At 44.5% G+C, this 13,288-nt stretch overlaps 1 protein-coding gene across 1 annotated transcript in view; it reads right to left on the reverse strand.

Moving 5' to 3' along the window:
• ksr2 (kinase suppressor of ras 2) overlaps positions 1–13,288 on the reverse strand; it is a 136,616-nt gene that overhangs the window by 88,579 nt on the left and 34,749 nt on the right. The window lies entirely within an intron of this gene.

The raw sequence follows: 13,288 nt of genomic DNA on the forward strand, positions 1-13,288 counted from the left end.
CCTTCCACACATCTCCCCAACGTGACGTCATCGCCGAATGGCGTTAGAAAACAACCGTTACTGCCAAAAACGCCAAAACTGGACTTCAACACTATTTGGAGCCATTTTATAAATGATACACATATTTGAGTGCTTTATGTACCCATTAATCAAAACTTCCGGTTAACCTGCACGTAGGCCTTTAAAGTGTGCTAAAGCTAGTGAGCAGCTGACCCACTTGGCCTTCTAACTTCTTGCAAACAACATTGACTGAAACCGGCAGGAATCTTGGCTTACTATATAAAGTATATCCAACTCTCTATCTACACTGTTAACCACTACATAACCTCCCAGTGCATTTCCAACATTAACTTCTCTATTATCAGCCACTAGACAGACACTATAAACTACTCAAAACGATTTAGTTTATTTGTACTGAAATACGATTTTGTAACGACAATCATAGCAATTATAAAGGGAGTCGAATGCATTCACTTTTCAGTCGCCCGTGCCTTTCTGAAACACCCACCACAAGCAGCATGTCTTCAATGCCCACACACAGAAACAGACATGTACACTTAATTACAAATTACATTTATATCAAAGACATGTGTGATGGAATATCTACAAGTTACGTTTTTCTTTGTGAACTTAGGTTTTGCATAGTATTCCGTGTATGGTCTTCCCGCCCTGTTATTCTGCCGGGTCGTCTAAAATGTAAATCTAAGTGTTTCGTGTGATTTAATCTGGTTTCACATTCCGTTCCGTGCATTGTCTTGCCATTGCTATACTGCAGGGTCTTCTAAAATGTAAATCTTTGTGTTTCGTGTGATGTAATCTGGTTTCGCATTCCGTTCCTGTGTTGTCTGTAGTTTGGTTTGGACACCTTTTCCTTGACCCCCCTGGGGAGCGCAGAGAAGCAAAGGGAGCCATTTTATAAATGATACACATATTTTGAGTGCTTTATGTACCCATTAATCAAAACTTCCGGTTAACCTGCACGTAGGCCTTTAAAGTGTGCTAAAGCTAGTGAGCAGCTGACCCACTTGGCCTTCTAACTTCTTGCAAACAACATTGACTGAAACCGGCAGGAATCTTGGCTTACTATATAAAGTATATCCAACTCTCTATCTACACTGTTAATCACTACATAACCTCCCAGTGCATTTCCAACATTAACTTCTCTATTATCAGCCACTAGACAGACACTATAAACTACTCAAAACGATTTAGTTTATTTGTACTGAAATACGATTTTGTAACGACAATCATAGCAATTATAAAGGGAGTCGAATGCATTCACTTTTCAGTCGCCCGTGCCTTCCTGAAACACCCACCACAAGCAGCATGTCTTCAATGCCCACACACAGAAACAGACATGTACACTTAATTACAAATTACATTTATATCAAAGACATGTGTGATGGAAAATCTACAAGTTACGTTTTTCTTTATGAACTTAGGTTTTGCATAGTATTCCGTGTATGGTCTTCCCGCCCTGTTATTCTGCCGGGTCGTCTAAAATGTAAATCTAAGTGTTTCGTGTGATTTAATCTGGTTTCACATTCCGTTCCATGCATTGTCTTGCCATCTTGCTATACTGCAGGGTCTTCTAAAATGTAAATCTTGTGTTTCGTGTGATGTAATCTGGTTTCGCATTCCGTTCCTGTGTTGTCTGTAGTTTGGTTTGGACACCTTTTCCTTGACCCCCCTGGGGAGCGCAGAGAAGCAAAGTGTGATAAGGAAAAGGCGCAACCACCTTTTATGACCTCTTAAGGAACTTCAATCAATACATTAACGTCTGGTTAACAAAGGCTTTTGGTTTATTGGGGGACAGCTGCCCTCAAGGATCCGATCTAAGTGTATAAGAACTCCCGACTTTAGCAACTCAGTGGACTTCTCCTTGCGAAACCATTAGAGAATAAAGTGAGACGCAGGGCGAACTCCCATCTGAGGCCTCCGATTATTGTATTGTATCCCTGTTATGTTGTTTGTTGATGCATGTTGTGATGTATCTTTGTTCGTACTTTTATTACAAATATATATGACCAGCAATTGCCTGCAAGTATTGTGTGCTTTTTGCATCTAAATATCTCATCTGTCTTAGACGCAATATCTGATAGAGAAATTGCCACGACACATGAGAATGAGAATTAATAAAACACAACAGCACAAAATAATGTAATGTGTGAGCAAGCAGTCGTTTCAGCACCAAAGTTACGTTTGTTTCTTATTGAAAAGTTTTTTATTTCATACACATTTGCATACAAGACATTAAATAATAATTTAATCATTAACTTAACTTTAGACAGACATTTCCGCCGTTCTCTCGTAAGCTCATTTAGTTGCATGCAAATGTACGAACAAGCATAACAAGAAAGACGCCTCTCCTTTTGCAATCAACAGCTTTTTACAAGGAAACATCTTAAATATATCTGGCAGTTTCAATAATCCGACACATTGAAAGTGAAATTCCAAGTGTGTGCTTTTCTACAACAGATAGATATATAGCTACAAGATTTTTTGTTTTCGATTATCTGGCTCGAGACCAATATCCTACATTGGATGACGTAGTAATAAGATATTCCCGTAGTCAGTGTTCCCTTCATCAAAAACATCGTCCATGGGTTAAGGCTGGGAGGCCAAGGAGGTTTTCATTGAACAGCTTCATCGCTGTAGTTATGGGAGAAATTTACGATAACATTTAAAGGAATATAATCATTATCTTGCCTGCATGCTTTGTGCCAAATAGGTGTTGACAAAGAATAGACTAAGCAAAGACCAAATTCCAATGGAAAACCAGCTGGAATAAATCATACCTTTTGATAGCTCTCTGAGATGGATGTTCTCAAGACAGCTAGTTTTAGGTTGATGTTTAACCCCCCATAAAGAAGGAAAGAGCACTTTAATTAAATGTGTTCAGCTACCTATCTCCAGTTCAATTCAATGAGGCATCCAATGTCTAGGCCATAGGCATAGGGTGTTGGTCAGTGCAGGTTCGGATAAATTCACACAATTTGGGTCTATAACATGAGGACGGATTCTAGAACAGGTTTTTTTATTACTTCTTTGCAATTGATAACAAAGTCTTTAACTTTCAAACTTCGAATTCTCTACCTTTTTTGTGTTAAACTGTGTGTTAAAGTGTTTATCTACAAGATAGTAGCCCTAATCAAGTCTGCACAACCATGAAGACACACTAGAGTTTTAAATAACCAAAACAAAGCGGACCACATTACACAGTGCCATAATCACTGTACTGTCTTCCTGTTTGCAGCACTAATAGTTTACTACCACTAAATGGCATAGGATCAAAATACATCTCCGACCTGCTTGTGCGTTATGAGCCCAGTAGATCTCTCAGGTTATCAGGGGCCGGTTGGCATACTGTTCCCAGGCTTCGAGTCAAGTATGGTGAAGCATTTGGTGGCGGTGAACACTTTATTCTGTTAAATCAGCTTTTTTTCCACAGCTTTTGATTAATATATGTAATACCATCAACATAACCTATACCTTTATTTTATATTTCTAATTTTTTTACAATATTTTAAGCATGATTTCATTATTAAGTGGCCTCTAGAGGAACGGACATGGCAGAAATAGTTTATAATGTTCATTAGTATGTTTACATTTGTGAATGATCCCATGAACAAGAATGTGTTTAAGGATGTGTTTTCATTACCTTAAAGTGATCCCTACATAGGGAGTGGGTCCTCTTAACATGGAGCAAACCATAATGCACTATGTTTACACTGTAGCCCAGAACGGACCAACGGCTCTAGAGGACACATTTTTGACTTACCGTAACCACAACGCGGTAATGTTAACAATCATAATCTCTATCCAATTTGTAAGCTATGATGTATTGTTATGCAGACTAAATAACTAGATAATATGTATAAATCTATAAAGAAACTCATCCCTCGACCCATGGCTTCTTGATGCGTTTGTAGATGAGCATCAATTGGGAAGGTCCTACTGGCACACTACAGCCTAATTCAGGCCAACTAAAATTCAGCTTCAATCCTACAGACTGCGCCATTGATTTATATTCGTTTATATTCGCCATGTGTTTGAATGGGGCTTTATAAATAAACATACCCAGCCTACATTCCTTCCAATCTCAGCCAAACCCTCAGCCCAATCCCCATGCTCTGAAGTGTTAAACACTAATGACTTTTACTTAAAGGTCTATGGACAACAGAAAAATGCTGAGGGGCAACCATTCTTCACTCCCTTCACTAAGCCAACATTCTGCAGTCATCCCCCTCTTCCTCCCCATCGCTCACTTCACCGCTCTCTCTCTCTCTCTCTCTCTCTCTCTCTCTCTCTCTCTCTCTCTCTCTCTCTTCTCTCTCTCTCTCTCTCTCTCTCTCTCTCTCTCTCTATCTCTATCTCCTACAAACTAATGGCTTCCTGTGTTTGGTGCCAAGTGTCCATAATGAGCCAACTATGGCTGGAAACGGCATGCAGTGACACGCAACCTGAGGTCGTTGAGGATCGCTCAGGTCGTTTCATTCATCAAACGTTTATGTTCCTCCACGTCCGGCAGGGGGATTTGATTTATTTATTTTATTCTACTAAGTCAGAGGCTATCCAGGTTTTGAGGCTTGGTACTCACTCTGAAACACACACCTGATGCCCATTAAACCACATATAGATATATTTTCTATGAAAGTGCATTAAATGCTCTATATTTAGCATTAAAAGTAGGCTAACTAAAACTATGTGCTTAAATGAGAAAATGCCTTTCGAGATTGAGGCAGGGAGGAGGAGGACTAAGAGTGGGAGCTGGAGGAAGAGGTGGAAGAGAAGGAGGAAGAGGAGGACGAGGAAGAGCAGGAGGGGGACGACGACAAAGGAGAGTAGGATGAAGAGAAGAAGGAGGGGGAGGAAGAGTAGGAGGAGGAAGTTGTGAGCATTATAAAAAGTGAGGATAAATCAAGTGTGGGTGTGAGTCAGGGGTGTGTCGGTGCGGGGTTGAGACGGAGACAAAGCAGTGGGGTACTCACTACCGGAGGGCGTTTCGGCGGCGTGGACGGGGGGTGTGGAGGGGATGAAGGAGGGGAAGAAGAAGGAGCGCAGGGAGCGGTCGCTGTGCAGGGGCGAGCGCTGGGACGGCAGGTTCTCACAGCTGCCCACGCCGCTGGAGATCTTGAGGTTCAGCGGCTTGGCCTTCTTCTTGGCTCTGAGGACGGGAGGGAGAGAGCGGGAGAAATAATTACACACAGGCGGATTAGAAACTGTCAGAACGCCGCGGCTCGCCGTAACTAGATAATTACAGGCTTAATGTCGGGTAAGCTGCTGTGTGAGGTATGAGGGCGAAGTGTGTGTAAGGGTGCAGGCGTGTGCAGGCGTGTGCACACGTGCGGGTGTGTGTGTGTGTTTGTAAGACACGGCGCCTCTGTTAAACGTGTCAAAATGATGTGGTATGACGAAGAGGATTAAAATCATCAAGAAGAGTATGAGACACAAAAGATAGACAATGGTAATAGAATACAAATCCCCCAATTAGCCATCATCGGCTCTGGTGGTTGCCATGTGGTTCATGGTAGCCTCCTTGGCATAACAGTGAAAATGCGGTTAGAGAACTAGAGACCAATAGAAATTGCCCTCGCCGCTTATTTCTAGTGAAACATTATGCGTTTGAGCGGGTTGGCATTAACTCTCCAACCACAAATATTATTAGACAATTAGGGCCGTGCTAAAACTAATCTCTTTCAGTAATCATGAAGTAGCAATACATGGTGAAGTCCAACCTAATCCGGTAACTTTACACTGGACGATGTGCAAGGTGGTTGAATGCTGATTTAAATGTATTAACTGAGAGTGACAGGAAACAGAAAGTAAGCCACCTGGTGCATGTGCAGCTCCTTCCTTCCTGTTACCCAAACCTGCCGCATCATCGATTCACCTGCATAATGCAACAGTACGATGATCAAAGCAACACAAAGACTCATTTTCATGTGTCTGTCCGCCTGCAATTGAAGTCAAAAAGCAAATTTTCCTTTTGACTCAGACAGTCTTTATTACTCTTGATGGTGGCCTTGAGGTAGACATCTCATTTTGCAGCCATTCACCGTCCATCATAAAGAAACAAAAGGGAACAAACCATTTCACCAGAATGTGATCATAAACACACTTGTAGGTGCACGCACACAAACACACACTCACAAACACACAATATGAAGCCGGACCATATTGCTCCCCAGCCTCGAGAGAGCCAATATGTGTCTGACAGTACTAAATAAATGGAGGCTGCAGAACAGAGAGAGAGTGATCAGAGAGAGAGAGGGGAGAGAGAGCGATCAAGAAGATGAGGTAAAATGCATAGGAAAGGAAAAACATATCAAAACATACCATTGAACACAGCTTCATTGTGTGTGTGTGTGTGTGTGTGTGTGTGTGTGTGTGTGTGTGTGTGTGTGTGTGTGGTGTGTGTGTGTGTGTGTGTGTGTGTGTGTGTGTGTGTGTGTGTGGTGTGCGTGTGTGTGTTTGTGCGTGCGACCGTGCGTGCGTGCATGATGTGTGACGATGAACTCAAGTAAAAGTAAGTAAAGGCAGACAATTTCAAAACAGTTTTGTGTGTGAGAGGAAGAGCTCCGGTGTCTGGACTGGGCGGGGATGGCGAGGACAGAGAGCTGAGAGACGGATAAAGCAGCGTTCCCCAGAGCCAGCCAGAGCCGGGCACTTCATCCATCATGAAGAAGGACGTCAATGGAACCGAAAACAAAAAGGAGAAAAGGAAAAGTTACTCCTGATTCAACTTTGTGAAGACAGTCTCTCCCCGAGCATGCAGAGTGGTAATCATTTAGTTTGGGCTGAGTGGGAACTCTGCACTTCCACCTCCTACACCTCCTTAGAGGAGCCTTTGCTCCCCTGTCGTTTTTTATATTTATTTATTTCCGCCATAGTGTGAGTCACGCAATTAGAGCGCTTAGTAAGCCCCGGCTCCAGCAGTAAGGGAGCGTCCCACGGGAACCCCCCCCCCCCCCACACCCGCCCACAGCAGCACACCTCCTGTCACCTATTCAGATTAGCCCACCGTACGCCGCTCCCGTCTCATTCAGACCATTCATCTCCTGGGTGGAAGCCCTCTTTACCCACCATTTCCGTGATGGAGACAGTTTTTAGACGGAGGAAAGGGAGGTTGGGGAGGATGGCGAGAGAGGGGAAGTGAGATGAAGCCAGGATTCCCACCTTGGAACGGAAAAACATTTGGGTGGGGAGGGAACGGCGGGAAGGCGTGGGCGTGAATGGAGTGTAGCTCAGTAGCGTTGCCGCTACGTTGGCAGCACACCGCCACGTTCATTAGCATTCATACGCATTGATATTCATGTCGAGACGCAAAATCAAGGGACACCACTTGATTACCCAGGAGTTAGAGTCACATTAGCTCAACCTTCAATATTGAGGCTAAGTGGACCTAAACAAATCCAACAAAACATGCAGATGCTAGCCATGGATCTTGCTTTAGCCATTGATCTGGGGCTATAGATCTGGTGCTAGCCGTAACTCTGTTGTTAGCCATATAGGATTCTCAAGTTCTGAACTGAATTAGGTGAGAATTTGCGGTCGGGGCGGTGGGGGAGGGGGGGACATTAACATGTGACGCATACAAATGTGTTCCACAGACTGGAGACCAATGTAATTAAGCATGATTGGCCCTAACAACAATATTCAGAACAAACACTGCCTCAAATGGGCTCTTTGCTGAAGCAACACCCAGTAGAGGCAAATACTTTCCCAGAACTTTTTAAACGTGCAACGTCAAAAACTAATTATATATTTATGGGCATTTCAGTCCAATGCTCTAAAATATATCTGTGAATTCAGTAGTCAATGCGGACTTTTATCAATCCCCTGTAGGGAATGGCAATGTTTGTCCCTATAACAATAATGGTAATAAACGAATTAAATACAAAACATGGATGGAAACTCAGTAAGTCAAAAGCTCTGAAGGCTCTACTTACACTACTCCACCCACTCATTCCACCAATGCAAAGCGAAACAGAAATGAGTAGGGGAGGGCGTAGCCTAACTAGTTTGTGAACGACCCAGAGCAACGCAACGCAAATTCAATATGAACATGTATGAGGCTTTAATAAAATCCCAGACGATTTTGAAATTCCGCCACACATTTTTCTTAAAGTGTCTCAAAAAGCGGGCATGTCCGGGCAAAAGAGGACGTCTGGTTACCCTACGTACGGGAAACCCATTTGATTCCTACTTGTTCCACTGTTAAATAGCGGCCCAAATTGGTGGGAGCTATCCTGGTAATTTCTCTGTGTGAGAAATACAAAGAGTGGCGTGTGAGCGTGTGCATGGGTGGAATTGCGCGTGTCTCACGCCGAATGCGTGAGACTTGATGAGCCATAGATTTGGAGCTAGTCCTAGTGCTAGCCTTAACTCTGGTGTTAGCCATAGATCTGGTGCTTGCCATAGAACTGATGCTAGTCATAGATCTGGTACTAGCCATAGAGTTGTGCTGCTACCCATATATCTTGTGCTACCCATATATCTCACGCACGCATTAACGCGCACACACACACACACACACACACAACCACACCCACACACACCACACCACACCCACACACACAGGCACACGCAATACGCTGCGAGGGGAGGAAGCACCACTTCTGCCCTATTTGCGACTAATTAGACTACCTGATACCTTCTAGAATGTGTATTTGATAAAGGACAGGTTTGAGGAGGGGAAAGAGGGGGGGGGAGGTTGGGTTATACTTCCTTTCTTCCTTTCTTCCTTTCTTCCTTTCCCTCACGTCATATCAAAAGAGAGAGCTGCAGGAGTCATGCATATTGCAAAAGAATATCCCCCACACTCCCAAGCCGTGGTCAACGGCGGCGTTTAGCTCATGCTCTGAACCTGCGATGCTGCGAGGCTGGCTTGTTCTAATTAACACGAGCGTGTATATTTCCCGAGATGGCACCAAATGCCATCTCTATACCTTCCAGTTTTATCCTCCGAAAATATGAATATGCAGACTATCCATTCAAGACCTGTGTGGCAAGCAAAGCATCCTGTGTTGCTTTGATGCAAAACAGGGCTTGGAATAATATCCGTGCAGACGCAGCTCCTGACTGCCATATTAAAGGTGGAAGGAAGGCGGAATAAATAAGGGTGCGGAAAATTAGGATAGAGTCGGGAAATTACTCTGGGCCCTTGAAATAATTCAGTGGGCATGGACGTAAAAGGTGAAAGCAATGAATCACAAACATATCTAAGTTGAAAATGCTTTTCCTTTGTTTGTGCTTTAAGGCAAAGCAAGGGTTTAAAATATGTTTTATAAAGCCACATTAAACGTAAAGAAATGTTGAAAGGCTTAAATCAAGTGAAAAGGTTTGAACAGAGTTCAAAAGTCTAAATGGAGTAAACAATGTAAACTTGCACACCGTTATTTATTTTTACAATGGTTCGAAACAATCGATGCATAGGTTAGAAGACAGAAAATCAAAAAAAAAACTGAAAGCAATGAGACATATACTATATACTTATTTACTCCAAGGTGGGTTGATTTGATCGAGTGCCTATAAGTGTGTATATATATGAAGACATCGTAGCATTTGCGGAGTTATTAACATTAGAAACGCTGTAAATCATATAATCCTGCTAGTTATTTCCACCATGACCATGTTAGTTTCAAAACTGTATCTGAAGTCAGAAGATAATTATAGGGTGTCGTTTTCATTCAAATGTAGAAAGCAAATTATATGATTGATGGTACTGCACGGCATCTCTCATTGTCTGTCACACAAACACGCCACAAACAGCCACTTCCTCTTCTTGATTGGGCTACATGCCAATTCTAAGTATGAATACCAAAACACCATCAAAGCACCATCCTGTGTACAGTCTAGGTGGAATGTGGCAGCAACCTAGGTGGCGTGTCACGGCATCCAAGCGAGTGATTCATCCGGGGCATTAACTGTGGTGTTTGATATACGGCCTCCAAAACAGAGTTTTCTTCCATCCAAAAAGTATTTATTTTCAAACAAAGGGCTTCCAAAATGACTAAAAAGGGTCTCAAAATAACAAATAAACTCTTAACTAAACAAAAGGCTTAAGGTGCTAGAAAACAAACGTTACAGTGTCTGCACCAGGTTGTGATTTTAACAGACTGACACTGACTGCCAATCTCCAGTGAATTTGCAGGTGGCACAAAACACGCCCCCTGCCATTTAATCACTCAATTAACATTTAACATTACAAATAATCATTATCAACAATTAATACACACATATTTAACTTAAGGCAAAGGATGTCTGTAACAATGTAGCATTGTCTTTGTTACAGGTGGGTAACCCTTCTGGAAACCTTTGGAAACCATGACATCTTTTACTTCTGCATTCCATTCCACGCCAACTTAGCAATTAGAATGCCTTTAATTGGAGTTATCACGGTTTCCTCAAAGAGAGAAATTCGGCAAGGTCTCTAGGAAAGTATACTTTTTGGGGCTTCTCGAACCTCGAAGATTTTGTAACTAAATTTAAACAGATGATGGAAATTTTAATAATGTGTGATAAGTATGAATAGCAAGGCGGGTGCTACTTAAACTGACCGGATCCCTCTTCTCCACGGAGACTTCATAAAACTACAATGAACATAAATTTAATTTAAATTAAAAATAAATGTAAAATTTCTGCGGGCCGCACTGATTGAGGTCTGCATGCAGCCCGTGGGCCGCCAGTTGCCCATCCCTGGTCTAGGGAGGCGGTAGTGTAGAGGCCTAGTTGAATCAACACAATGTCGCTTTCTACTCTGAAAAAACGAAAAGTACACTCAGAAAACTGACAATTCAATAGCGAATGGACACAGAAGTATTTTTTTGGATTTGCCACTGGGAAGCCTGTGTGTTTACTCTGCAGCGAGTGTATATTGGTGTGTAAAGAACTGAGAAGGCATTTTAAGATAAATCATCCTAACTTCGACACCACTTTACCACTGGGCTCTGATGCTCGCCGCCAGAAGATTTTGGGGCTAACTTGATGCTATGAACAGAGACGCCGTTGTTCACCCTAACCCTTGTTCAGAACAAGAGAGAGCAACATCATCATCACTACGAGTCGCCTGGAAATTAGGCAAAAATAAAAGGCTGTTTACAGATGCTGAGACCGTCAAAGAGTGTATGCTTGCATCGATCGAGGAGGTGGTTACAGATGAGAAAACCAGAAACAGCGTGATTGATTCAATCAAGAAAAATTCCCATCTCTGACATGTCAACATCAAGGAGAGTAGAGAGTACTAGAGACCCTTGCATCGGATGTTTTTGAGACTCTTTTGGACAAAATCAAAAAGCGGAGGTGATGTCGCTAGCTGTTGATGAATCAACCGACAGCAGCGATGTAGCATAGCTGTGCCTCCATGTTAGATTTATTGATGGCGAGTGCTTTTGTGAGGGTCTACTTGGACTAATTCCACTGGATGGACAGATGACAGGTGAGATACCTTTCGAAAAAGTAATTTCCTTCTTCAGAGAGAACCAGTTGGGGTTGGAGCGTATCAATATGCTGGTTACGGACGGTGCACCGGCGATGTCGGGCAGGACACGAGGACTGTCCGCTAGGTTGGCAGATGTGGCGCCACAGCAGAGATCGCTGCACTAAATGGTGAGTTAAAAGAGACCATGGACTGTCATGGCAATTATTAACTTCATTCGTTCTATGTCTAGCTTACAGCACCGCCTTTTCCGCCAGGGAATGCGTTGAAATGATTTTGCAAACTTAAGGAAGAGATCTTGATGTTTACCCGTAATTCAAAGAAGAAAAAAGCTCACACTTTTCTGTGTCTAATGGAAATGCAGAGTTTCTCTCAGCCGTTTGATTTTTGAGCGACATCTTTCACCACCTGAACCTACTCAATACGGAGCTGCAGGGCAGAGATAAAACAGTCGCGCAACTTGTGGAGAGACTCCAGGCTTTTCAAAAAAGGCTGGCACTTTTTTCTGCTGATCTATGTTCTGGAAAAATGCTTCTTCCCCCAGCATTGCGCACTGCAGGTCTACAAACCACTGAGGCAATGACAGGATTGATAAATGCATTGAAAACCAACTTTGCAACGAGGTTTGAAAAATTCAGTATCCCCACTGAAGTGATGAGATTTGTGAACGACCCCTTCTGTGTGGACGTTGTGGGGGAGTTTGCAGTGAAAGCAAAGGAGCTGGTTGTGTCATTAAACGAGGCGTGTTTACAACTGGAACTCATTGACATTCAGTTATCAGCTGACCTGCGACAGTCATTAAAGCTGGCTGGTTCAGAAAAGTTCTGGACTCGTGAAGTCAGCCACCAGAAATTCCCTAATTCAAGGCGTTCCCTACTTCCAACGAGAAGATGACATGTGGCAGCGGCGTGGGCGAGGCCCTTTTCAGGGCCACTGGAGAGCGCTCCTGTGAGAGCTGGCGGGCCCTTTTCAGGGCCTTAGTGCGCCTCCTGTCCCGCTTCCCTGGCACCGGACACCGGGCGTGTTTCAGGTGCCTCGGGGCTGAACACGCCACGGCTGCCTTGGTTGCCACCGCCTCCTGCGCCGCCTGCCGCACGCTGCCTGAAGAGGGGCTCCTCTCCAGGCACCTCTTTTTCTCCCCGTCGGTGGATTTCGCTGAGACAATCGACATCTTCGGGGCCGGAGTTCCGGAAGCCCAGGACGCCGGCGAGCACTTCGATGTTGACGAAGTCGCCTCCTTGGACGACGTCTTTCCCGGCTCTGCGTCCGAGTTCTCCGGCTCCAGGGCTTCCGGGGGAGAGACAGCGCCGGATGGCCGATCTCTTCGGCGAGATCATGGGTAATGCGGCGGCCATCAAGGGCATCCCTATGCCAGCCCCGCCACTCGCCCCCATGTCGGATGACATGCAGGGCGAGTGTTTTCGCACCCTGAATTCCTCCAGGCGGGTTACCCAGTGCCCCCTGTTCCCACCGGTTCAGCACCTTTTCACCGCTGCGGGTGGGGACCCCTTTACTCTGAAGGCCCCGGTGAGGGCCTTCACTGCTTCACTGACTTCACCAGCGAAGAAGGGTGGGCTGATACTCAGGCGAGGGGGATCCCTCGCCTGGAGCCTTCCCTGGCAGCGCTTCTCTGTCCGGGCGCCGGATGGCGTCCTAACGAGAAACCGCTGCCCCCCGACTGCCTCCAGAAGCAGATTGCCGGGCTGACGGACAGGGTGTTCGTCTGTGCCTCGCAGTCTGCGGCGGCGGTCAACAACATCGCCCTGCTCTCCTCTGCCCTGGTCTCCTTGTCGGCTGGCAGGGAGGCTTACGGCCCGGAGGAGGCCGCGAGATGGCTGACGGTTTCCC

This window comes from Gadus chalcogrammus, chromosome 6 (genome assembly GCF_026213295.1).
Source record: "Gadus chalcogrammus isolate NIFS_2021 chromosome 6, NIFS_Gcha_1.0, whole genome shotgun sequence".
Classification (NCBI taxonomy): Eukaryota; Metazoa; Chordata; class Actinopteri; order Gadiformes; family Gadidae; genus Gadus; species Gadus chalcogrammus.